At 39.6% G+C, this 24022-nt stretch overlaps 1 long non-coding RNA gene across 6 annotated transcripts in view; it reads left to right on the top strand.

The window, feature by feature from the left end:
* The window catches only part of LOC113633590 (uncharacterized), an 89596-nt gene that overhangs the window by 35547 nt on the left and 30027 nt on the right, over positions 1-24022 (top strand). For all 6 annotated transcript variants that reach the window (XR_003438265.1, XR_003438266.1, XR_003438264.1 and 3 more), the window contains one exon: positions 15052-15242. This is a non-coding gene — a long non-coding RNA (uncharacterized LOC113633590). The remainder of the gene's footprint in view (positions 1-15051; positions 15243-24022) is intronic.

Raw genomic sequence — 24022 nt, 5'->3', positions numbered from 1 at the left:
GATTCAAATCCAGGATATCTGACTTCAAAGGCCCCGTGCTTTCCTTTAACCCGGGTTTCTCGGCTTCAGCACTATTGACATTTAGGACCAGGAAGTCTTTGCAGGGAAGCCTGTCTTGTACACTGCAGGATGGTTAACAGGATCCCTGGCCTCTACCCACCAGGTGCCAGTAGCACTCCTCACCCAGTTGTGACAACCAGCGATGTCTCCAGACATTGCCAAATGGCCCTTGGGGGGCAAAATTGTCCCAGTTGAGAACCAGTGTTCTAAACCATGCAGCTGAGCTAATTCGAAGTTGTACTGCCTAAAAATCCATGACCTGCAATTGGGAAACACCACTGGAGTTCATGTCTTTACATTTTCACATGCTTTTGTGTGTTTTAGAAAACTGTAGCACTCACATGAGTGATCTCTGAAATCCAGTCGGAGACAGTAAATGGTTTGTCCTATGAAGTAATTTTGGGTGTCATTGGCTTACGGAAATGTGTCTTCATTTGGAACTCCCTTCCAGGAATCAGTTGCAGAGTCAGACAGAGCTTCTAATATTAAGTAAAGAGAAAAGGTGGTAAGTTGCAAAGTGTTCCGCTCTGACACAGTCTAGGTAAAAATCAAAGTGGGGACGGGCTGTGCTGTAACTGTCCCCAGGAGCCACTTGGCATGTGTACCAGGTTCTGTTTCTGAGAGCAGCCAGGCCGCCCTGTCTATGTAGAGAGAGGGTAGCGAGCAGGGCCTGGGTGAGCAGAGCCTGGAAGAGGAACTTGGCATGGCCCCTGCTTACTTCATCCCGCCTGCCAGTCTGAGGCGATCTGTAAGGCTGTGTTTGGTGCCAGGGACCGGCTGGGAAAGGGGAAGTAAATTCAAACAAAAGAATGCCCCTGAAGTGTCTGAAAAGAGGCTTTTAGCACCATTCTTTCAGTGCTCTCAACCAGACGGAAGGTGCAAAAATTTAAAAAGCAGCCACAATCACTTTGGAGAACGGTTTTGTGGATCCAACACAGTGATATTATCACATCTATTTGTTGGACAAAGGACTTCATTGTATCACAAAATAAAACATGTTTCTCCTTCCAGTTCCTGCTTTGTGACATGTCTTCAAAAATGAGCTTACAAAGGACCGGCCTGGAAACTTGGCAAAGGTGATTTTTAGACAAGCGCCTTCCAAAATATCTGATTAAAAGGGTTTTCAGACTGTTTTCCTGGCCTGCTGTGCAATTTGCAAACAATCCCCTTTTTTGGTCAGTTGGGGGTGAAGGATTGATGAAAGTCTTTGAAACTCATTTCTGACATTTATAGACAAACCTCTTCCAAGTTCGTTAGTTTTCAGCACGGGCAGCAACTGAACAGGCTTGCCATTAATTATGGAGTTCACATCAGGGCCCCCAAACATCCCAGAGGGTCTAGTTCCAGGGTTGTTTTCTGCTCTTTCTCCCTCTCTTCCATTCTGGATCCTTCATGGACACCTTCCAGTGTCCTGGTGAATTCTAATTAATGGTTAGATTCTTTATCGTTAGGGTTTCATCAGATTCTCAGATTTCCCAGACACTGAAACACTCTACATGACCTGAAGGTGGAATTAATTCTCCTCAGTAAAAATCTAGTCAAGGAATTCTCCCCAGCCAAGAAATCCAGAGTCAGGATGTAAGGCCAATTTCCCATGAGTGTAAAACTGCATAGCTTATTTCAAAAGGTTACATATTGTATGAGTCCATTTACATAACATTCTCAAAATGACAAAATTATAGAGATGGGGAGCTGATCAGTGGTTGCCAGGGATTAGGTAAGGGAGGAAGAGTGTGACTTTAAAGGGATTGCATAGAGAATTCCTTTGTAGTGACAGAACAGGTTTATATCTTGATAGGGGTGGTGGTTACACAGGTCTACACATGGAATAAAATGTCACAGGATTATACAAGAATATACATACCAAAAAAAAAAAAAGTCCACACAAAAACTGGTGAAATTTGAAGAAAGTCTGTTGTCCTGTTAATTGTATCGTCCCAATGTTGATTTCCTGGTTTTGAAAATGTACTATAGATATATAAGATGTCTGTAGAAGCTGGGTGATGGGTACACAGAACCTCCCTGTACTCTTTTTACAAGTTCTCATGAGTCTATAATTATTTAAAAATAAAAGGTAAAAAGATGAAAAAAACCCCGCCCCAAACTGTATGTCTTTATAGCATCTACCATTGTAGAGATGAGGTGACCCATAGTAGGTGATTAAGAAATGAATGAGATGAATTACTGAATAAATGAAAGATCTTCTGCATTATATTAATGGAAATTTAAAAGAATCATGACAATAGATGACGTTTTTTAGTACATGACAATAGATGACATTTTTGAGTACTTGATATGTGTCAGGCATTGTGCTAAGGATTTTAAGCATTATCTCATTTAATCCTCATAGGAACTTTATGAAAAAAATTGCTCGTTTAAAAGATAATTCTACATATTTGGTACAAGTGTAAAGAAAAACAAGAAAATTATGAAAGACCAAAAAATCAGGATATTAGTTAACACTGATGAGTTGGAAGAGCAATACTGTCATGAGATGGGGAGGTGGGTGTGTGGAGACACGACAGAGGTTATGTGGATATTTGTTGTATCATTAGTTTTATTGTTTTATTTTTTGTTGAAGTATAGTTGATTTACAGTGTTGTGTTAGTTTTTGGTATACAGCAAAGTGATTCATGTATATATACATACATACATTTTCATATTCTTTTCTATTATGATTTATTACAGGATATTAAATATAGTTCCATGTGCTATACAGTAGATGCTTGTTTATCTATTTTATATATAGTAGTTTGTATCTGTCAATCCCAAACTCCTAATTTATCCCCCCCTTTCCCCTTTGGTAACCGTCAGTTTGTTTTCTATGTCTGTGAGTCTGTTTCTATTTTGTAAATAAGTTCATTTGTATCATATTCTATTATTATTTTTTAATTTACTTTATTTTATTTTTGGCTGTGTTGGGTCTTCGTTGCTGTGCGCGGGCTTTCTTTAGTTGCGGCGAGTGGGGGCTACTCTTCGTTGCTGTGCGCAGGCTTCTCCTCGCAGTGGCTTCTCTTGTTGCAGATCACAGGCTCTAGGCGCGCGGGCTTCAGTAGTTGTGGCATGTGGGCTTAGATGCTCCACGGCACCTGGGATCTTCCCAGACCAGGGCTTGAAGCTGTGTGCCCTGCATTGGCAGGCAGATTCTTAACCATTGCACTACCAGGGAAGCCCCTGTATCATATTTTAGATTCCACATATAATGGTATTTGTCTTTCTCTTTCTGACTTACTTCACTTAGTATGATAATCTCTAGGTCCATCCATGTTTCTGCAAATGGCTTATTTCATTCATATTTATGGCTGAGCAATATTCCATTGTATGTGTGTGTATCACATCTTCTTTATCTATTCATCTGTTGATGGACATTTAGGTTGCTTCCATGTCTTGCCTATTGTAAATAGTGCTTCTATGAACAATGGGGTGCATGTATCTTTTCTTTTTTTTAAAATAATTTTTATTGGAGTATAGTTGATTTACAATGTTGTGTTAGTTTCAGGTGTACAACGAAGTGAATCAGTTATACATATACATATATCCACTCTCTTTTAGATTCTTTTCCCGTATAGGTCATTACAGAGTATTGAGTAGAGTTCCCTGTGCTATATAGTAGTTCCTTATTAGTTATCTATTTTATATCTAGTAGTGTATATATCTCAATCCCATGCATGTATCTTTTCAAATTAGTGTTTTCTCCTGATATATGCCCAGTAGTGGGATTGCTGGATCATGTGGCAGCTCTATTTTTAGTTTTTTAAGGAACCTCCATACTGCTTTCCATAGTGGCTGTACCAATTTACATTCCCACCAACAATGTAGAAGGGTTCCCTCTTCTCCACATCCTCTCCAGCATTTTCATTAGTTTTAAAGTTGTGCATATATTATATATATATAGTCTTATAGATGTGTTATATTTATACATGGTAAATTAGGTGAGGAAGATATGTAAATATGAAAGCAAAACAAAAAAGAACCAAGGGCGATTGGTGTGACAGGAGTGGTTTTATTGAGAAGGGCAGACCAACCAGAGATTATTTGCTCCCAGTGAGACAGGCTGGGACCTGGAACCCTTTGCTGCGGTACTGCAGTGCTTGTACATGGACACACCTATCCTTGAGCAACAAAATACAAAGAAACTGTATGGGACTAAAAATAACTGCATGCATGCACAGTTGAGGCAAATTCTGGACAAAAGATACAAAGAGACCAAAAAACCCAACTGCCGCTTTTGAAGAGCGTGGAGCAAAAACAGGGCGTTGGGAGCAAAAGCAGGGTACTGAACATGCCCCCTGCACACAACACCAGCAGAGGGGTGGGCAGAACACCTAAGCCACCCCTGTGGCCAGGGTCTGCAAGTTTGGCTACATACTGTCAAGGTGGCCACAAAGAAGCCTACGCTGAGTTGCATTCCCACCACAATGTATGTTTATCCATTTTATCACATTCTTTGCATAAATAAATACAATCAATCTTTAAAAATTTTGCCATTCTGAGAGAAAAAATGTTTCATTATATTGCTTTAATATTCACTTCTGTGATTCCTAGTGAGGTTGAATATCCTTTCTTATTTGCCATGTGTGTTTCTTCTGTTAATTACCTAATCGTACCTGGTTTCCTTTTTAGAAAAATTGTTCTTACTGATTTGTGGGCAGTCTTTATGAATGGATCGTGACTTTATTATGGTGCAAATCTTTCTTCTTGGTTTATTGCTTTTCTTTGAAGTATGTTTATGGTGTTGTTTGCCTTAGAGATGCTTTAAATTTGTGAGTCATCAAATCAGTACCTTTTCCTTTTATGATTCATACATTTTATGTTTTGCTTAGGAAAACATTCCCCAAGATTATAAAGTTCTGATCTCAAACTTTCTTCTGGTAACTTTTTAATATTAAGATTTTTAATCTAACCAGGATTTATTCTTGCATATAGTGTAAGGTAAGAATCTAATTTTATACCTTTTTGCCAATTGGATAACCATTTGTCCTAATATCATCTATTATCTAGTTCACTCTTTTGTGGTCATATACTAAATTTGCATTTGGTTTTGAACCTGTGTATTCTATTTCATTGTTTAGTATCATGTGAACATCACCCTATAAAATACCGACATTTCTCACCTCGGACATTTTTTGCGCACTTGTGAATTTTAGATTCACCTTTTCAACAAGTTCCCTGTTGATGTTCTGACTGGCATGTCTCTGAGTTTATAAATTAATTATGGGAGAATCGATATTTTACAAAATTTAGTCTTCCCATTCATCTGGAAAAAATTTTTTTTAGTATCTCAGTAAAATAGTTTTCTTCACAAAGTTTGTGCATCTTTTTATTTGGTTATTTCTAGGTATTTCATAGTTTTTTTCCTCTGGGGATTTTGAAATTTCATTGCAATTTCTATTAGATTGTTTTTTTGAAGTACAAAGCTACTGATTTTTTAAAATGTTAATCTTATAATTGGCTGCCTTACTGAGCCTTCTTATTAGTTCTCTATGTTTTTTGGTTTATTTAGTTAAAAAAAATAGATAATCACGTCAACTGACAATAATGGCGGTTCTGTCTCTTTTTCTCCAATACTTATGAGGTTTTTTTTTTTTAAACATCTTTATTGGAGTATAATTGCTTTACAATGGTGTGTTAGTTTCTGCTTTATAACAAAGTGAATCAGCTACACATATACATATATCCCCGTATCTCCTCCCTCTTGCGTCTCCCTCCCACCTTCTACTTATGAGTTTTACCCACCTTCCTTATCTAATTGTATTTATTGAAACTTCCAGAATAATGTTGTGTAGCATCTTTCCCTATTTTGAGTTTTAATCAAATGCCTCTACTATTTCACCCTAAAGTATGATGTTTTCTGTAACTCCTGTTATCAAATTAAGGGACATTTATTTACTAAGTAAATATAGTGAGTTGCAATAGTAAATCTCCTAAATTTGACCCCGCATTATATTCCCTGAATAAACCCTACATTTTAACGCCATTACATTAAATGCCAAAACCTACTTGGCAATTTTAAATGGTTTATTAGTAAATAGAGGCCTAACTTTAAAATAATCATAGTAATAATAAAAACAGGAAACAAGAATTCAAATGTTTTCAACGAACATAGGAGGAGGCAAAGGGAAAGAGTGGATGAAAGCATGATAAGCATCTTGCTTTGTTTCAAGAGCTTGTATGTACAAATTATTTTTCAAGTTTAAAAGTTTAATAAAACTTTTAATTAAAACATTTTAATTAAAACTTTTAATTAAAACATTTTAAATACATGTGTTCAGTGTATTTAAAATGTGTTCAGTGTACATTTAATCTTGAGAAAAGTGGAAATAGAACATGTTATTTTTAAACCACTAGAGCAAAAAAGGAAACAAAAAACTTCTTTAATCAGCAAAAATTAAAGATGAAGGAAAAAGAAGAAACAATGCAATGATAGCTCATAGGAAAAAAGGTAACAGGAATGGGAACAGTTATCAGTTATCAAATATCAGGTAACAAAATAAAGGTGGTTATATTAAAATAGCCTATTAAATGTAGAGACAGATTGAGTTAGAGAATAAATTTCAGTTATTTGATGTACACAAGAGACACACACACAAAAGTGACACAGAAAAACTGAAAATAAACAACTTATAACCAAAAAAAGATAGAGAGGTCAGTATTAATTTCTAGAAAAATAGATTCCAATATGAAAGCCATTATATGGCTAAAGAGGGACATAACATGTTGTTGAAAGATACAGTCCATTAGGAAGTTAAAATCATTATGAACTATTGAGGACATTTCATATTCATTTAATATAATATTCATGCACTCTCCCAGATTTCTTAGCCCCTTGCAGTTAAATGTGCTATAAACTAGTTCTGACCAGCAGGCTCTAACTAGTGCCACTAGTTAGAGTGCTACTTCCAAGCCAGGTATTTAAGAACTGGGGTGCGACTTCCACTGCTGTCTTACAAATTGCTTAAGGCTAACAACCATGCTATTTAAATGTACTTAGCATTAACTATATTTTATTTTTATCTACCACTATTTTTTAAAACAATCCTTTCTCTTTCTTAGATTCATTTTCCATCTTAATATTGTCTATACTTATATAATCTGTTCAGAAAAGCTTTCTGAATTTTAAAACATCTGAGGACTCATGTGTATGAAAATGTCTTTATTTGGCCCTGACACTTAAATGATAGTTAATTTGAGAATTCTTGTTTCATAATTAATGGTATTTCGTGAGAACTTTGAAAACATTGCTCCACGGCGCTCTAGAGCCTAGTTACAGAGGAGAAGCCTTATGCCAGGCAGATTCTTGTTCTTCTGAACATAACCTTTTTTTACCCTCTCTATTGATTATTTAAAATTTTCTCTTAAATGCTGGAGTTCAGAGATTCCTCCAGACATGCTGAAATTATTTCTTTTTTCCCTTTTCCTTTCCTCCCTCCTTCCTTGTTTCCTTTTCACCTTCCCTTCACTCTGTCAACTATTGATTTCCATTGAATGTTTGACAATACTTCATGGCACTTCATATTTTTAGGTGAGTGCATATAAATAGACAGAATTGACAGCTCAGATATGTTTTTTTTCTAGTGCAAATGGAAATCCCTGTTTCTCTTGACGATCACTACGCTTCTGGTGGGTGGTGTTGGTGCTCGTTCTGGACTGAAGAACACTTATGGGTCCTGGTAGGCTAGACGTCCCTTTAGGGCAACCAGTAGTTTGTCTTCAGATGAAGGTTAGGCTCTTCCCTTGAGGTAGCCCAAAATATTTAGGGAATTGCTTTGTTCCAGCCCCAGTATCTACTCTGAGGCTCCTGTGTCAAAATTCCCAGAGTCCAGAGCTGCACTTGAGGTCAAAGCCAGCACCAGGCACTCTACCTGGGCAGGAACACCATTCCTCCACTCTTAAAACATTGCCCAGGCCTATCACCTATTCCTTCTTCTATCCCTACTGCCTCTGATCATTGGATTGTTTTAGAGTTCTTTCTTGGAGGACTTCTTATTTCCTTTCTGGAAGTCTGGATTCTTTAGATCTGTTTCCATCTGCTTTTTCTAGAAGATTCTCAAGGTTCTGATTTGCTAGTGGCAACTCTTGGTTTTTCAGCTCTGCTAAAATTTATTTTGTTTGCACATTTCCTCTGTCATGTCCATGGAATTTGGAGAATGTGACCAGGCAAACCCTTTTCTTCAGTCAGCCATTTGAAACCTTCATTTGGTCTTCCTCACTCAAATAAGTCTGAGATCATTTTTCTGGACAAGCCACCTCCAAAATATTCTGCTTTGTAATAAAGGGTCAGGCAGCTAGAGTTACAGAAGAAAACTAAGTTACTATCCCCAACCCCAGATTAAAATAGCCTTGTTGTCCAGAAAATAGACAAAAATAAAAAAAGAAAATTAAAAAAATCGAAAATCCTACCAACGTATTCATGTTAAAATTTGATGTGAATAGTTTTGAGTTGTTTATATACACACAGAAAAGTACTTTTCTCCATAAATGGAGGTTGTAATTTCCAATACAACTAATATTTATCATGCACTTAGTATATATCTCAGGTACTTTGCTGAGATTTTTTATTATTTTATTTTTACTTTATTTTATCTAGTCAGTTTTCTCACTCATCCTTCTAACAGCCCTTCACACTTGAGATTATTATTAATCCCTCTTTTGATGCTCATTGAGGGTAAGTCGCTTGCCCACATTCATCTACTACTTTTAAGCACTACATTCTACTACTACCTAATATGTATATTGTTTTGTAACCAGTTTTGGAAAACAAATCCATGAATGCCTTTTCATATCAATAACTATGTATCTATATCATAAATGGAAATTGCTCCATAAGATAATATCTTATATATATTTTCTAATTTATTTTTCCAGAATAAACAGTGCAGTATTGCAAACTATGCACCAAATTGTATCAAACACTTACCATGAGTCAGGCATTGTGTTGGGTGCTGGAGATAAGTAAGACATGGTCTCTGACCACATGGGGTTTACATTCTAGTGTGGGGCCTACACAATTACAAATGATGACACAAAAGACTGTTTAATTACAAATGTGATCATATGATATCACTTATGTGGAATCTAAAAAAAATGATACAAAGGATTTCTTACATGATTAAAAGGGCTTTATAGTATTAATAAAAATTAAATAATAAAGTCTATTTACCTTTAAAAACACTGCCTATGATATGTGGACTGTAAAAATATCTTTAAACTGATTTCTAGTTGCATTTTACTATAATCAGAAAAAATATTCTGCATGATATTCTTTGAAATTTGTTAGATTTGTTTTATGGATAAGAACATAATCTTGTTTTGCAAATGATCTATGTAATCTATAATGATATACTCTAGAGTTTTGGCTTATAGTATTATAACCATGATAATTTCATCAAGTTTGCTAGTTGTGTTATTCAAATCTTCCACATACTTACTGATTTCTTTTTTTATTTTGGTATACTAGATTAATCAATTACTTATAAAGCTGTGTTGAACTTTCTCACTATAATCTGGATTTGTTTATTGGTCAAATAAAACTGTACTACTATTTTTAAAAATGTGAGAGATACTAGATCCTAGTGTAGGCTCAGCTTGCGAGCTGGTCTGACCTGGGAGGTGTGAGCAGCCATCTCTGAGGAACTGACGTAGCAGAGGGAAGTTTTACTCTTACCTGTTGGGCCTTTGGTGGGCTTTCTGACTCTATAGCTTAGTCTGCAAGATGGCGTTAAGTAGAATCCAATCTCAGAAGCCTTTGAGAACATACTAACCTAAGGATATTCTTACTAAGAATCCCTGGGATTAAAATCTCCTTGCTGTGCACAAATCATCTGAATGAATTAAACATGCAATTGAAAGGCTCATCTTGTGCTACTCGAATGCTTGGCTGTACCAGAAATAAAATGAAATCATTTTCTCTTTCAAATAAATATTATATACTGTGGGCCTCACTGGTTCCATTAGCACTATCCAGTTGCACAGAGGTGATTATATTATTTATGACACATGCAGATACTAAGAGGCTCCTTCAACTTAAGGCAGATAAGCACTGTAAGATCATTTCCATCTTGACTCAACCACCCACTATTACTAGAGTCCTCTCTCTCCTTCTAAAACCTATAGACTGGTGGTTGTTTTTGAGACTCCAGAGCAAGCAGCCATTTTCAAAGGATGTTTCCTTGCTCAAAATAGACCATCATGACACTGGTATGAGAATGCTTTGTTGTACTCTAGTTGGGTCATGATTTTGTTTGCAGGTGACCTTTCTTAAGCACTCAGGGTGTGTTGTCAGTAAATAAAATGCCTGTCAAATTAGTCACTGACCCTGCAATAAATTCTGAAAAGCTACAAAGGGAACCCAGTTAAGAAAGTCCATATCATCTTCCTCTACAATATGATAAAAATGGAAAGAACAGATGTACATGTGGCCAACAGGCACATGAAAAGATGCTCAGTATCACAATTATTAGAGAAATGCAAATCAAAACTACAATGAGGTACCACCTCACACCAGTCAGAGTGACCATCATCAAAAACCTACAAATAATAAATGCTAGAGGGAGTGTGGAGAAAAGGGAACCCTCCTACACTGTTGGTGGGAAGGTAAATTGTGCAGCCACTATGGAGAACAGTATGGAGTGTCCTAAAAAAAACTAAAAATGGAGTTACCGTATGATCTAGCAATCCCACTCCTGGGCATATACCCGGAAAAGACAAAAACTCTAATTCAAAAAGATGCACGCATCCCAATGTTCATAGCAGCACTATTTACAACAGCCAAGACATGGAAGCAACCTAAGTGTCCATCAGCAGATGAATGGATAAAGAAGATGTGGTATATATATACGATTGAATACTACTCAGCCATAAAAAAGAATTAAATAATGCCATTTCAGCAACATGGATAGATCTTGAGACTATCAAACTAAGTGAAGTAAGTCAGATAAAGGCAAATATATGCCATCACTTATATGTGGAATCTAAAAAAATAATACAAATGAACTTGTTTACAAAACAGAAATGCACTCACAGACATAGAAAACAAACATATGGTCACTAAAGGGGAAAGGGTGGGGGAGGGATAAAACAGAGTATGGGATTAACAGATACACAGTACTATATATAAAATAGATAAATAGAATGGAAGGAATAGTTACTATTCACCGAGCATGCACAATATATCATGGACTTCACACACATTTCTAACCTTCCGAGGAAATTGGGGATCAATGATGTTAAATGATTTGCTTAATGCTGCTTTGTAAAAAGTAGAGCTAGGATTTGAATACAGATCTTTCCTGCCTCAAACATAAGCTTTTCTTACCAGGGGTGTTTTTAAAAAAATGGCTGCAAAATCTTGACTCTTTTAACATTGAGCAGTTCGTCTACATGCCCTCCCTTTAAATCTGGGTGGGCTTGGACTGCTGCAACCAGTAGACTACAACGTAAGTGATGCTATGTGACTTTTGAAGCTGGGTCACAGAAGGCCATGAGCTTCTGCTTTATTTGCTGGAACATTTGGAACCCTGAGCCACCAGGTAAGAAGTCTTCTATTCAGATGCCACCATGCTAGGTAGAAGCCCAAAACACATGGAGTAGCCATATTTGTAAGCATCACAGCTATAGTTGACAGTTCTGGCTAAGCCCAAACTTTGAGACATCCCAGTCCAGGTGCTAGACATGCAACTGAAGCTCTAGATCATTCTAGTCCTCATCATTCAATTACCTCCAAAAGTTCGAATCTTCCCTGCTGAAGCTCAGACACCGTGAATCATGGGTAGATCATCCTCATCATGTCCTGTCCAAATTTCTTTTTTTTTTTTTTTTGCGGTACGCGGGCCTCTCACTGCTGTGGCCTCTCCCGTTGTGGAGCACAGGCTCCGGACGTGCAGGCTCAGCAGCCATGGCTCACGGGCCCAGCCACTCCATGGCATGTGGGATCTTCTGGACCGGGGCACGAACCCGTGTCCCCTGCATCGGCAGGTGGACTCGCAACCACTGCGCCACCAGGGAAGCCCCTGTCCAAATTTCTGACCACAGAATCCTGAGCATAATAAAATCTTTGTTGTTTTATACCACTGAATTTGGGGTGATTTACTGTTCAGCAGTATTTTGCAGAGTCGGGACGGATCTTTGGTGTCTACTAAGCTACCTTCTACCTAATAACCAGAATCTCACCTACTTCTGGTTGAGAGGTTACACACTGGTGGTTAATGGCTAAATCTGGCATTCAAGAGGGTTTTGTTTGGCTCTCAGAATTGTGAGTTTTAACAATGATTAAATTTTACATGAAACCTGAATTTCCAGCTTCTCTGGGAAAATCAGAAGATCTGGAGACACTGGGCTGGCATCGTGGTACGAAAACAGTCCTGTGTTTCTGCGTAGCAGCTACCTCCTTCATGTGGGCCTTTGCTCCAAGTGTTAGCGTCCTCAGCAGTCATGATTGCATTACTGGCCTTCCTGCCTGCCTGCTTACTGTGAGCATTTGTATTTGTAGACTTGAGAGACAGATGATCTTACAGCCCGTTTTTGAGTGTTGAAAAGTGCTTAAGAATTATTGTTTCTTCCACTTTTATCTTCTAAAATTCAAGTTCAGTTTGCATTATCATAATCTATTTTGCATGTTTAGTAATTATAGTGATGACTGGAATACCTTTTAATGCTATAAAATAGTACAGTTTAAAATAAACATTCAATCCCAAATCTTATATTTAATCATCCATCTGTCGTGATAAAGACGCTTCCATCTTTATGGAAGTCAGAAGTCAGCTAACTGTTTAATTAGGGGAAAAAACCCTCTATCTTGCCCTCAGCTTTGAAAAAGAAGGCTATCCTTCAATTGTGGACTTAATGTCGACTCTATTTAGGACTTATGAATGGATTTATTTTGGGGGAAGACCCTTCTTTACCAGAGCCCTTTCTGGAAGAGAATTTGGATTTTGGCATGGATCCATCCCTCTGTGGTTCCTGAGTTGAAACCAGCTCTTTTGTGTAGCCATGATAAGTCATTTGATTTAGGAGAGGCATCAGGGAAAGTAGCAGCTATTTACTTTGCTAGGGTTAGTAGAATACTAATGTGACTGCTTGCTAAGAGTCTGAAGGGGGAAGAGGAAGAGAAAAAGAATTTTCATATTTACTGAACACTTAACTCAGACCAGAGCAGCCTAACCCATATATTTTTTCACTGGCAATCTGACAGAAGGAAATGTCTTAAATTTTTTTTTCAGTTAAACTTCAAGATTAAAGAACAGGGGAAGTGATTACCAAGGGAAGTTGTGGAAACTCTTTGTCTAGAGATGTTTAATAAAAAACAAAGCTTTCTAGACAGGAGAAATCATTCCAACTTTGGAGTGGGGCAGAGGCAGGCAATAAGGAAGGCCAAGGAAAACCTGATGACCTTTGGAAAACTCCATTAAAGCTTTAATAGCTGTTGTATATTTTGATCAGTGGCCACAGACCCACAGCAGAAGGCTTTAACAAATTTGACTTGAAATTGGGTGTGTATTGGATGGTCATTACTTATTACAGCTAATACGTGTTTACTGTTAGCATTGTGTTCTTATGAGGCTAATACAATTTTGACACCCACCCATGGCTTCAGATTATTTCTTTGGCCCTGTTCAGCATGATGTAAATCGCAAAGGGGACTGTCTACCTCATAGGCAAAGTGACACATAACAAGGCAATGGTTTTGGCTTCTTTTACATTTAGGTTTCACATCTTAGGAGAACTGTTGAAGTCAGTACATGGATACTTGCTGAGAGGGGTTCCAACAAGGAGCCATGGGTGCTGATTATGATAGTGATTTTGGTCATTAGAAATCAGCATTGAATGACTAACTCCAGAAAGTCATGGAGGGACACACAATGACACAGACTCTGTCCAGGAAACAAGCATTCCGTTTTCTAGTATTCCAAAAAATGAAACAGTAATACAACTTTCTTCCCATTTAGTGGCTATGTGAATCTTCTTCCTTCCTTTCAAAGAAATGTTAATCCAGTCCTTTACATCTGATGACTAATGCCTGTCCCACTGTGGTGGATGCTGTGATGTACTTGCTTTCTTCAGGAATGAAAAGCTTCATTCCCCAGTCTGTGGGACCATTACTAGCAGAAACTCCCCAGCTGCCAGCCCCCTCCTGGTTTGCCTTGGTAGAAGAAAACCACACCCAAAGTTACCATCCTTCCAGGGGAAATACATATCACATCCAATCACTGATCAAAGTCAGGATATACAAAATTCCCCAAAACCACCCTCATTCCTGACACTAATTCCAGAGTTTGGGCATCTCTAGGACTACTCTCAAGTTTAATAATTCACTAGAAAGACTCACAGAACTCACTGAAATCTGTTATGATCATGGTTACAGTTTATTACAATGAAAGGATACAGATTGAAATCATCCATGGTAGAGACTCACAGGATAGAGTCCAGGAAAGTTCCACTCATGGAGCTTCCAGTCATCCTCTCCCAGGGGAATTGCAGACAGCACTAAATTCCCTAGCAACAATATGTGACAAAATCCATGGAGTATTGCCCGCCAGGTAAGCGCACCTGAGCCTTAGTGTCCAGAGTTTTTATTTGGGGTTCAATCACATGGACATGGTTGACTGCCCACATGGCTGACATCAGTCTCCAACTTCACTAGAGATCAAACTGATACCTGTGACCCAATAAACCTACCATAAATCACATTGTGAAACTATCTACTGTGGCCCAAGGCTCTTAGGTAAATAAAAACACTTTTACCAGGCAGGACATTCCAAGGGCTTAGTTATGACCTTCCAGGAGCTTGGGACAAAGGCAAGACTTCTCTTTGGACCAGGTTACTTTTTTTACTACACAGGACATAAAGACTCCCTCCCTCAACCTGGGACAATTTTGAAGGGTCATACTAGTTTCAGAGCTCACTGGAGGGTGAGCTGAATCCTCCTTTGAGGTTGCAGTGTGGCACGACTTGTGCCTCTACCCAATCCTGTTTTCCTCCCTTTACTTCCACAGGTGTTAATTCCAAGCTCGCTTCCTAGTAATTCACCAGCATGCTATTCTCCAGCTCAGGATCCACTTCCAAGGGAACCCAACTTGCAACCGTTGGTGCCACAAGTGGTCAAGAAAGCAGATGCTGGAGTGAGATTTTAGAGCTGGATCACTTGCTGCCCAGTTGCCAATAAAGAGTCCATCACCAGCAGAAGGTAAACAGTTAACTCCTGGCACAAATAACAACATAGCAGTGCCACAGTTAAAAGTTTCACTGGCAGTGAATTAGAATTGCATGCTGGTGGAAAAGAATGCAGGTGCTGAGAAATACTGGGGCAGTATTAACTATAAGAAGATGGAACTGTGTGTCTATTGTTATCTGATGTTCTGGAAAAAGATAATAAGAAGCAAATGATTAATCAGCAATTGAAAGCTAAGTGTGAAACCTAGAGGGCCTTCATGGTAGCATATAAATAGGCTTTCATCTCTTTCTGGGGATGGTAAAGGGAGGCAGCACTAGGGTGACCAACTATCCTAGTTTGTTTGGGACTCAGTGGGTTCCCATTATGTGGGGCATTCAGTTTTCAAACCAGGAAAGCCCAGGAAGACCGAGATAAGTTGGTCATCCTAAGTGATAAAGAAAAACGGACCAGGCCCAGTGATGCACTGGCAGAAATGAGTGCCAGTCTTCAAGATCTAAAGATGCAAGATATTTCCCATCATATTCCCATTGAATTCATCAGACTGACACCTGAGAAATCCAGACAAATCCTGGAGACTGGTAGTAGACTACTGCAAACTCACCCAAGTAGTAGCTCTGATTTCTACCGTGGTCTTTTAAAAAATAAATAAATAAATAAATAAATTTATTTATTTATTTATTTATTTATTTTTGGTTGTGTTGGGTCTTCATTGCTGAGTGCGGGCTTCCTGTAGTTGCAGTGAGTGGGGGCTACTCTTTGTTGTGGTACGTGGGCTTCTCATTGTAGTGGCTTCTCTCATTGTGGAGCACAGGCTGTAGGTGGGTGGGCTTCAGTAATTGTGGCATGTGGGCTCAGTAGTTGTGGTGCATGGGCTTAGTTGCTCCACAGCATGTGGGATCTTCCTGGACCAGGGATCAAACCCATGTCCCCTACATTGGTAAGCATATTCTTAACCACTGTGCCACCAGGGAAGTCCCTACTGTGGTATTTTTTGCCGAAGCAGATCAACACAACCTTGGGTACAAGGTATGAGAGGTCATTCATCTGTCAATTGCGTTCTTTTCTGGTCTTCTCAAAAAGGATCAGAAACGGCTGCTATTCACTTGCAATGGACAGCAGTGTCCATTTACAGTCTCACCCTGGAACTATGTTAATGCTCCTACTCTCTGATATAGGATAGTCAAAAGAGACCTGGGCTGTTTGGTGGAAAGAGTACTGATTAAGGTGTGTTCAATCTGAATTGTATAGCTGAAGGTCAGATAACTTTTTAATAGAGCTGTGGGAAGACGGATCAGCTGCATCCTGAGGAACAGAAATTTCCTTCACTGAGAGAGTCCTAGCATGAACTAGCTGCCTTTTGTCATGGCCATTACAGAAAGGAGCCATGTTTCTGATGGAGGTAGTTGGAACTGTCCACCATAAGATTCTCTGATTTGGAAATAGAGGGTGAGGAAGAGTGAAGTCGGTAAGGTTGGGATGTAAACTTTGCAAGAACACCTTCAGGTGGTTATTTTGAGTCAGGAGCCAAGAAGTAATCAAGTTCCCATCATCTAATGGCATGTACTTAAACACAGTGGAGATGGTATATTTGTCAGAAAAGAGGCAATCTCTTGGAAGTCTACTTTTAAGAACATTTCATCCTCTTCTGGTTGTCTCTTGTTGAAAGCTCTTTATAACCTAATAGCATTTTGGCTTTATCTCTTATTCCACTTACTGCTGTGGTGACCAGTTCAGTACAGATTTCCAGCAATTTCATGGGTGCAACTCTCAGGATAGTGCTATGCTCCTCACTGTGCATCTTTTCCACTGCTGCAGGACAGGGTTCTTTAGGAATTGCTTGGCTCTCATGCATGTGGATGGGCCAACTCTTGACCAATGGACAGTAGGAGCTGATGGAGCAATGCTTCCCTAGTGGACAACATGGGCATCACACATGATCCCACAGGACCCAGTATCCAGTCTCATGTAACAGGGGCTAACTCAATAATTCATCCTTATGTTGTCTCTTTCTTCTTCTTTCTTTCCTGTTGCTTGCCACTTCTGCCTCTTGAGATCACACCCCCAGAGAAACAACTCGCATGCAAGCCTTTGTCTCAGGCTCTGCTTTGGGGGAAATGCAGCCTATATGCTGTAACATGATAGATAGGTGCTCCCAGCCAGATGTTACCTGGAACTACCTTGTTAGCATAGAGTCTCCACTGTGTGTGTGTGTCCTTCTCTGTCCTCACTTGTTTTCTAAGCTACATAAAACAAGGCAAAGGAGGTCAAGCTTCATTTGGGGCAAGACATACATTTGAGGAATAATAGCAGTGAACATTTTTTGGATTGGTCTTTATCTGCCAAGCACTGTTCTAAGCGGTTTATATACACGACCTAACTTTTACTAAATCCTATGGGGGAGGCACTATTATCATTCCTACTTATACACAGGGAAATGGAGGCTGAGAGAATTTTAGTAACTTTAAGTGGCTTGGCTGGGGAATGGCGAAGCTGATCTGATTCCATTGTCTGATGTCAGAGCAGAGCTTTTAAATACTAGAAATCCCAAGATGCAAATCAATATTAGGCTCTGTGTGGGTGATGAATGGGGTTTGATTACCAACATTTAACGTGCAAGCATTAGCACGGGATTGTACACCAAGCTGATTTTTCTCAGGGAGCCTGGAGAGAGTGGCCAGACTCCAGCAGGAGAAGTGGAAGGTCTCCTTCACCAGGCAGGTGAGGGTCAGCAGAACGGGGCCATTTAACTTCTTATTTGGCTTTATCTGATGGCTGGAAAGGGTGAACTTTGTGATATTTATTTATGGTTATATATAATGCTTATGATTATGTATGATATTTGTAAATAGACGGCTCTGCTTGGTAATTTATGGCTGTATCTTGGGCTTTTCATCATAGAGATGGCCTTAAAAATAATTTTAGTCTGTCATTAGAGGACAAATAGATGGTGTTTGCCATGTCAGGTTTCAAGTAGGAATGGCTGGTGACACCTGGGAAAGAAAAAAAATAGGATTAGGTAATTTACAAAAGTGCTTCATTTTTCAAAACCTTCTCACTTTCCTCACTTTTTCATGTTGTACCAAAATAGAATGTTTGTCTTAATTAGAAGAAACAGGTCATGACTCTGAAGGCAAACAGATCCATTATTCTTCAAGAAATGCTCTAATCCTCCAGCCTGAGGTCAGGCTGTGTGGATAAAGGGTACACTGGGGGAAGGGACTTTTTATTTAAACTGCTGCTGAGCAAATATTTCCTTCTCCCCATCACAATCAGCTTCCAAAGCAACCCATAAATGTCTTTCTGAAGAGTATACACAGAATCCAGACCCCAGGCCCAGCCCTGGAACACCTGCTAGGGCTGAAGTATTTTAGGGTCCTTTGATGACAGCAGTCATTCACACCATATCTGCTCCCCAGAAGGAGGCTCAGCCTAACAAGTGAAGGTGGGGTTTCCTTGCAATTGACTTTTGCAAAACGAAATAGTCATTCATGCATCCCCAAGTTTGTAATATGCATGTAAAATTTTGTCACATAATGTGGAGTTATTTGCATGAACCAACTTTATTAGTTACCTGGGACTCTGGCCCCAGGTGAGAACAAAAAGAGACCACAGTGACAGGAACTATAACTAAGGATTCTGTGTCCTCTGGCAACTTCTGGAGGCTTTCTGAGCATGCACTAAGATCGACAGGTGATTCAAAGGTGAACCAGATACAGATCATGCCTTCCAGAAGCTCACAGACTAATGAAGGAGGGTGCTAACAAATATACCTTAAATGACTAAAGCATGAGATAGAAAGAGTCAAATTTCATCACAGGGAGAGTGCTAGAGGAGCTTAAGAATGAGATTACTTCCAACTGAAAGGATCCAGGAAGACTTTGTAGAATCCTTTGGATTTAACCTTGAAGGGAGGGCTGGATTTGAACGCTCAGGGGTTGGGCTGGGAAGAACTTTCCAGAGGGAGGGTATGGTCTGTGCAAAGGCAGAAGTGTGCAAATGTCAGCATGTGTGTGGGCAGCAGTATGAGAGCAGTGGGGAGTCCAGGGAACTGGGGAAAGGCAGTGGAGGGATTTGCCCAGTGGATGAGGGATTGTCGAGGAGACTTGTAGATAAATTAATCCTTCGTCGATTGAAGCTGCGAATTGTCCAAGGTCACATGGCTAGCAGTTGGCAGTAGGGTGGATTTTGGCCCTGATCTCTTGGTTCTCAGTTCAGTAAGTTTTCTCTTCCTCACTTTGGATTACAAGAAGCTTTTAACTTTGCTTTATTTTTGGCCATCTGTGACAGGTACCTTGAGGAGCCCATTTTGGGAGTTTAAAGGCAACATGGTCCCGAGGGCTTAATCTTGGAAATCTACCAGCTTTGTGAATAGGTTTACTCTTGCTTTCTTTCCACCTTCCCTCACCCATTAGGATACCAGTGGGGCCAGGTCTGAGACAGTCAGGCTTTGGGAACAGGCACGTGGCTGGAGGTATGTGTGTGTGAGAAAGACGTGTGTACGTGCGTCTCTGCTTGATGTCTCTGTTCTGAGGCTAACTATGAATCACCTTTGGAATTTTGTTCTCTCAACTTGACATGGGCAAAAAGCCAGCACAGAGAAGAATTTTACTTTGCCCTAAAGTGTGTTTATTTCTGGGCTTAGCTGGAGCTCAGGAAACGGGGAGTGTTTCATTGACTAGGAAAGCCCTTTCTTGGGTGTTGGCTGGGTGCTGCTTTAGCAGAGAGAGAGAGTCAGAGAATGAAGAACACTCAGACATTGGAAGGGATCTTAGAGGTGACCTGCCAGAAAGCTTTCCACAACAGCACTTGGCTTCCTGACGCAGGTTGGGACGTGCCTTTCAGGGCTAGTCTGTTGGTCAACAAATAGCAATTGAGAGCTGAGTATTTGCCGGACAGGGTTGTGGAGAGGAGAGAGTGAGGTCAAGCTAGTCAAGTGCCTAGCACAGTGGAAGCACTTGGTTCAGAAATGGTAGTTTCCGTGGTATGGAGGGTGCTCTGTAGGCTGAGAAAGCCAATGTTCAGTATGTATAACTGATTCACCTTGCTGTACAGCACAAGCTAACGCAAGATTGTAAATCAACTATACTCCAATTAAAAAAAAAAAGAATATTCTGGGGGTGGGGAGGGGCAGGGGCAGTTTTCCTGGACTTCAGCTCTGCAGATTCCCTTCTCTCTCAAAGCCCATATTTTCAGCTGACATCATCCTTATTTTACAAACTTAGCACCCAGGAAAGCAGCTGGAAGTGCACCAAAACCAAGAGTCAGTTTAATTTTTCCGTTAAACCCTTTCTAAGTTTTGAAATTTGTATCTTTGGTGATTATTTTATATGTAATTAATAGTTCTTTCTTTCTTTTTTAAAAACTGGCTTTGAATTTAGCATTTGTTTTAGTTTCCTAGGCTAGCTGTAACAAAGGCCACATTCTGAGGTCCCATGTGGACATCAATTTGGGGGGACACTATCCAACCCATTTCAGTATCCATAAAGGGATTTTGGAAAAGAAGGTAGGGTACATAGTGGATGATGAATTCATATTATTGTCTTCCTTCTGCTTTTTATCTCTCTGAACTTGATTTCCTGGGGTAGCTGGAAAGCAAGGCTCTAAAGAGTTAGGGAGTTAGTGGTAGGAGCTCCCAGGCATATAGGGAATGGGCCAGGAGGGCAGGCAGCATGGTCCTCCAGGTTGGGCAGTGACACTGGCTAGTCAGTTTTGTATTTTATTTATTTATATTTTTGGCTGCGTTGGGTCTTTGTTGCGGTGCGCGGGCTTCTCATTGCAGTGGCTTCTCTCGTTGCAGAGGCCGGGAACTAGGCACACAGGCTCAGTAGTTGTGGTTCCCAGGCTCTAGAGTGCGGGCTCAGTAGTTGTGGCACATGGGCTTAGTTGCTCTGCGGCATGTGGGATCTTCCTGGACCAGGGATCAAACCCGTGTGTCCTGCCTTGACAGGCAGATTCTTAACCACTGTGCCACTGGGGAAGTCCCGACTGATCGGTTTTGGCCAGACACCACTATGGTTCCTTTAAACCTGTTTAAAAATAGTTTAAAAAGCCAGATTTCTGGGCTTCCCTGGTGGCGCAGTGGTTGAGAGTCCGCCTGCCGATGCAGGGGACACGGGTTCGTGCCCCGGTTCGGGAAGATCCCACATGCCGTGGAGCGGCTGGGCCCGTGAGCCATGGCTGCTGAGCCTACGCGTCCGGAGCCTGTGCTCTGCAACGGGAGAGGCCACAACAGTGAGAGACCCGCGTACCGCAAAAACAAAAACAAAAACAAACAAACAAAAAAAGCCAGATTTTTGGCTTGGCTCTGACATTTACGACTGATGTAAATTCGAACAGATCACAAAATCTCTCTGAGCCTGTTTCCTCACCTGTGAATTAGGAATAGCAACAATACCTGCCTAGCCTACCTGCAGAGAGTGTAGTAAGGATCAAGGGAGAGGAAGCGTGAAAGGTCCTTGCCCACTTACTGATGATCACCTCAGTGCATCTGAAGTCAGGGTGACCTTTTGAAAACACACATCAAATACTTTCACTTCCTTGTTTTAAACCATCTAATTGCTTCTTCATATTTAGATAAAGCCCAGACTTGTTAGCATAGCTTAAAAGGTCTTGTAGAATCTGGCCCCAACATACATTTTCAGACCCAGATCTCTCTAGAAGTCCTACCTCTCCCAAGTACCCTTCTCTGACTGTTCTAGCCCATACCTGAAAGCTCATTTTCTGGACCACTTATTTCAGCACTTGATTAGATTTTATCTTGAATTATTCTTTGATTCTTTCTTATAGGAAGATCTAATCAAGTGAAATCTGCAGAAGCACAATCAATAAAAACAGAGCACTCTAGTTGAAGTTGGACAGCTTCACCACTCATCTCTTACTTTGGTGTCCCATCCTTGCTCTTTCTCTTCATAAGCTTGGCCTTGTGGAGCACTGTCTGAAAACCATTTCAGGGACTTTTGTTCAAAATGGCAGAAGTATTCTGTCTCTCCCTCTTTCTCAGATGGCATTAAAATTATAGTAAAGAATTAAAAAAATTGTAAACTTATAAAAACTGAAAGTAATAAGTGTATAAGCGGGTAGTGATGGTTCATATATTTCAACAAATCTCTAGAAGGTAGAAAACATTTGGAGAAATAATTGGCTAATAAAACAGAGTAAAGAAAGCTTCAGCACAGGAATGTGTACTTGGGCTTTAGCTAAAGTAGGACGTCTGTTGCCCAAAAGAACTATAGGGAGGCTCTGTCCTTGGAGATAGCATGAATGTCAGTGGGATTGAAAACAGAAGACAAATTGGAGCTCCATGGAACTGTTGACCCCACTCTTGCTATCTTTCCTGTGCAACCCAGAATAGCCCTTGTTCTCAAAGTGAATATCTCTACAGACACTGAACACAGTCTTTGGAAGAGGACTAGTGGGAGGATTACTGCCCCAGACCAAAGCTCTCTTGATTCTGGAACTGAGGAATCTCTAGATGTAATGGATGGTTTCCCACCAGTTCATGTGAAGCAAATCCTGCCAGTTGATAAGCCAAACCCTTATTCACAGAGCTCCTGGTCAGCCATTCTATTGTTTCCTTCTTAAATATGAAAAGATATCTGATGATTGTCAGAGTATTGAGAAAAGCCAGTAACTTGAAAGAGAATGGCTAAGAGAAACAAATAAAAATGAGCCTGGAGGAAAATAATTCAAGGGACAGAGGAGCACTTAAAAAAATAGTTTCCTCAAACGGATTTGAGAAAATTTTGCATCCATTAAACAAGAGAGAATGTTACAAAAAGGAAAAAAGAGATAAAATAAGAAAGATCTTGTGAAACATAAATGATGACTGCCAACAAAATAAACTGATATAAAGATTGGAAGGTGAAGTGAAGGAAATCTTAGGATAAGTGAAGGAAAACTTAGAATAAAAAGAGTGATAGAGAGAGAGAAAGAAAGGAAGGGAGGAGAGATAGAAAGAATTTGAAAGAATTAGAAAAAGAAAAGGTAGGAGGATCAATACAGAAGTAGCATTCTCTGAATAATAGATTGGCTTTAATAGGAGTTCCTGAATTTACAGAGGAAACCAGAGGAGGGGAAATTATTAAATAAATAAAAGAAAATTACCCAGAACTGGAGGAAGATACAAGTCTTCAGATTATAAGGACCTAAAGTGTTGAATGGAATAAATGAAAAGAGATCTACACCAAGACAAATAATCATAAAATTTTGTTTCATTGGAGTTAAAGAGAAGGTCTTAAAAGTTTCCTGAGAAGAAAAGCAGGCAATTTAGAAAGGAACAAGAGTCACTTAGTCTCTTCAAGCTGCTACGACAAAATACAAGAGACTGGGTGGCTAATAAAAACAAACATTTATTTCTCACAGTTCTGGAGTCTGGAAGCCTAAGATCAAGGTCTTAGTATGGTCACATTCCAGTGAGACCCTTTTCCTGATTCATAGCTGGTCCCTTGTCCTTGTATCCTTAAATGGTGGAAGGGGGCTAAAGTCACTAATTCCCTTCATGAGGGCTCCAACTTTCATGAGCTAAGCACCTTCCAAAGTCTCTGCCTCCTAATAACATCACATTGGGCATTAGAATTTCAATATATGAATTTTGAGGGGACACAAACATTCAGACCATAGCAATTAGTCTGGCAATTAATTTTAACAGTGATACTGAATGCTAGAAGACATTGAGCAATCCTTTCAAAGTTCTGATTGAATGTGGCTTTTGTTCTAAAATTCTATACCTAGCTAATCTATCAATCAAGTTTGAGGTCAGAATAAAGATCATTTTCTCAAGGACTCAGAAATAC

This window comes from Aethalodelphis obliquidens, unplaced genomic scaffold, assembly GCF_003676395.1.
Source record: "Aethalodelphis obliquidens isolate GAN/ISIS:26980383/991018 unplaced genomic scaffold, ASM367639v1 scaffold40, whole genome shotgun sequence".
Classification (NCBI taxonomy): Eukaryota; Metazoa; Chordata; class Mammalia; order Artiodactyla; family Delphinidae; genus Aethalodelphis; species Aethalodelphis obliquidens.
The sequence above is the reverse complement of the archived record's forward strand: the minus strand, read 5'-3'. Positions and strand labels throughout refer to the sequence as shown.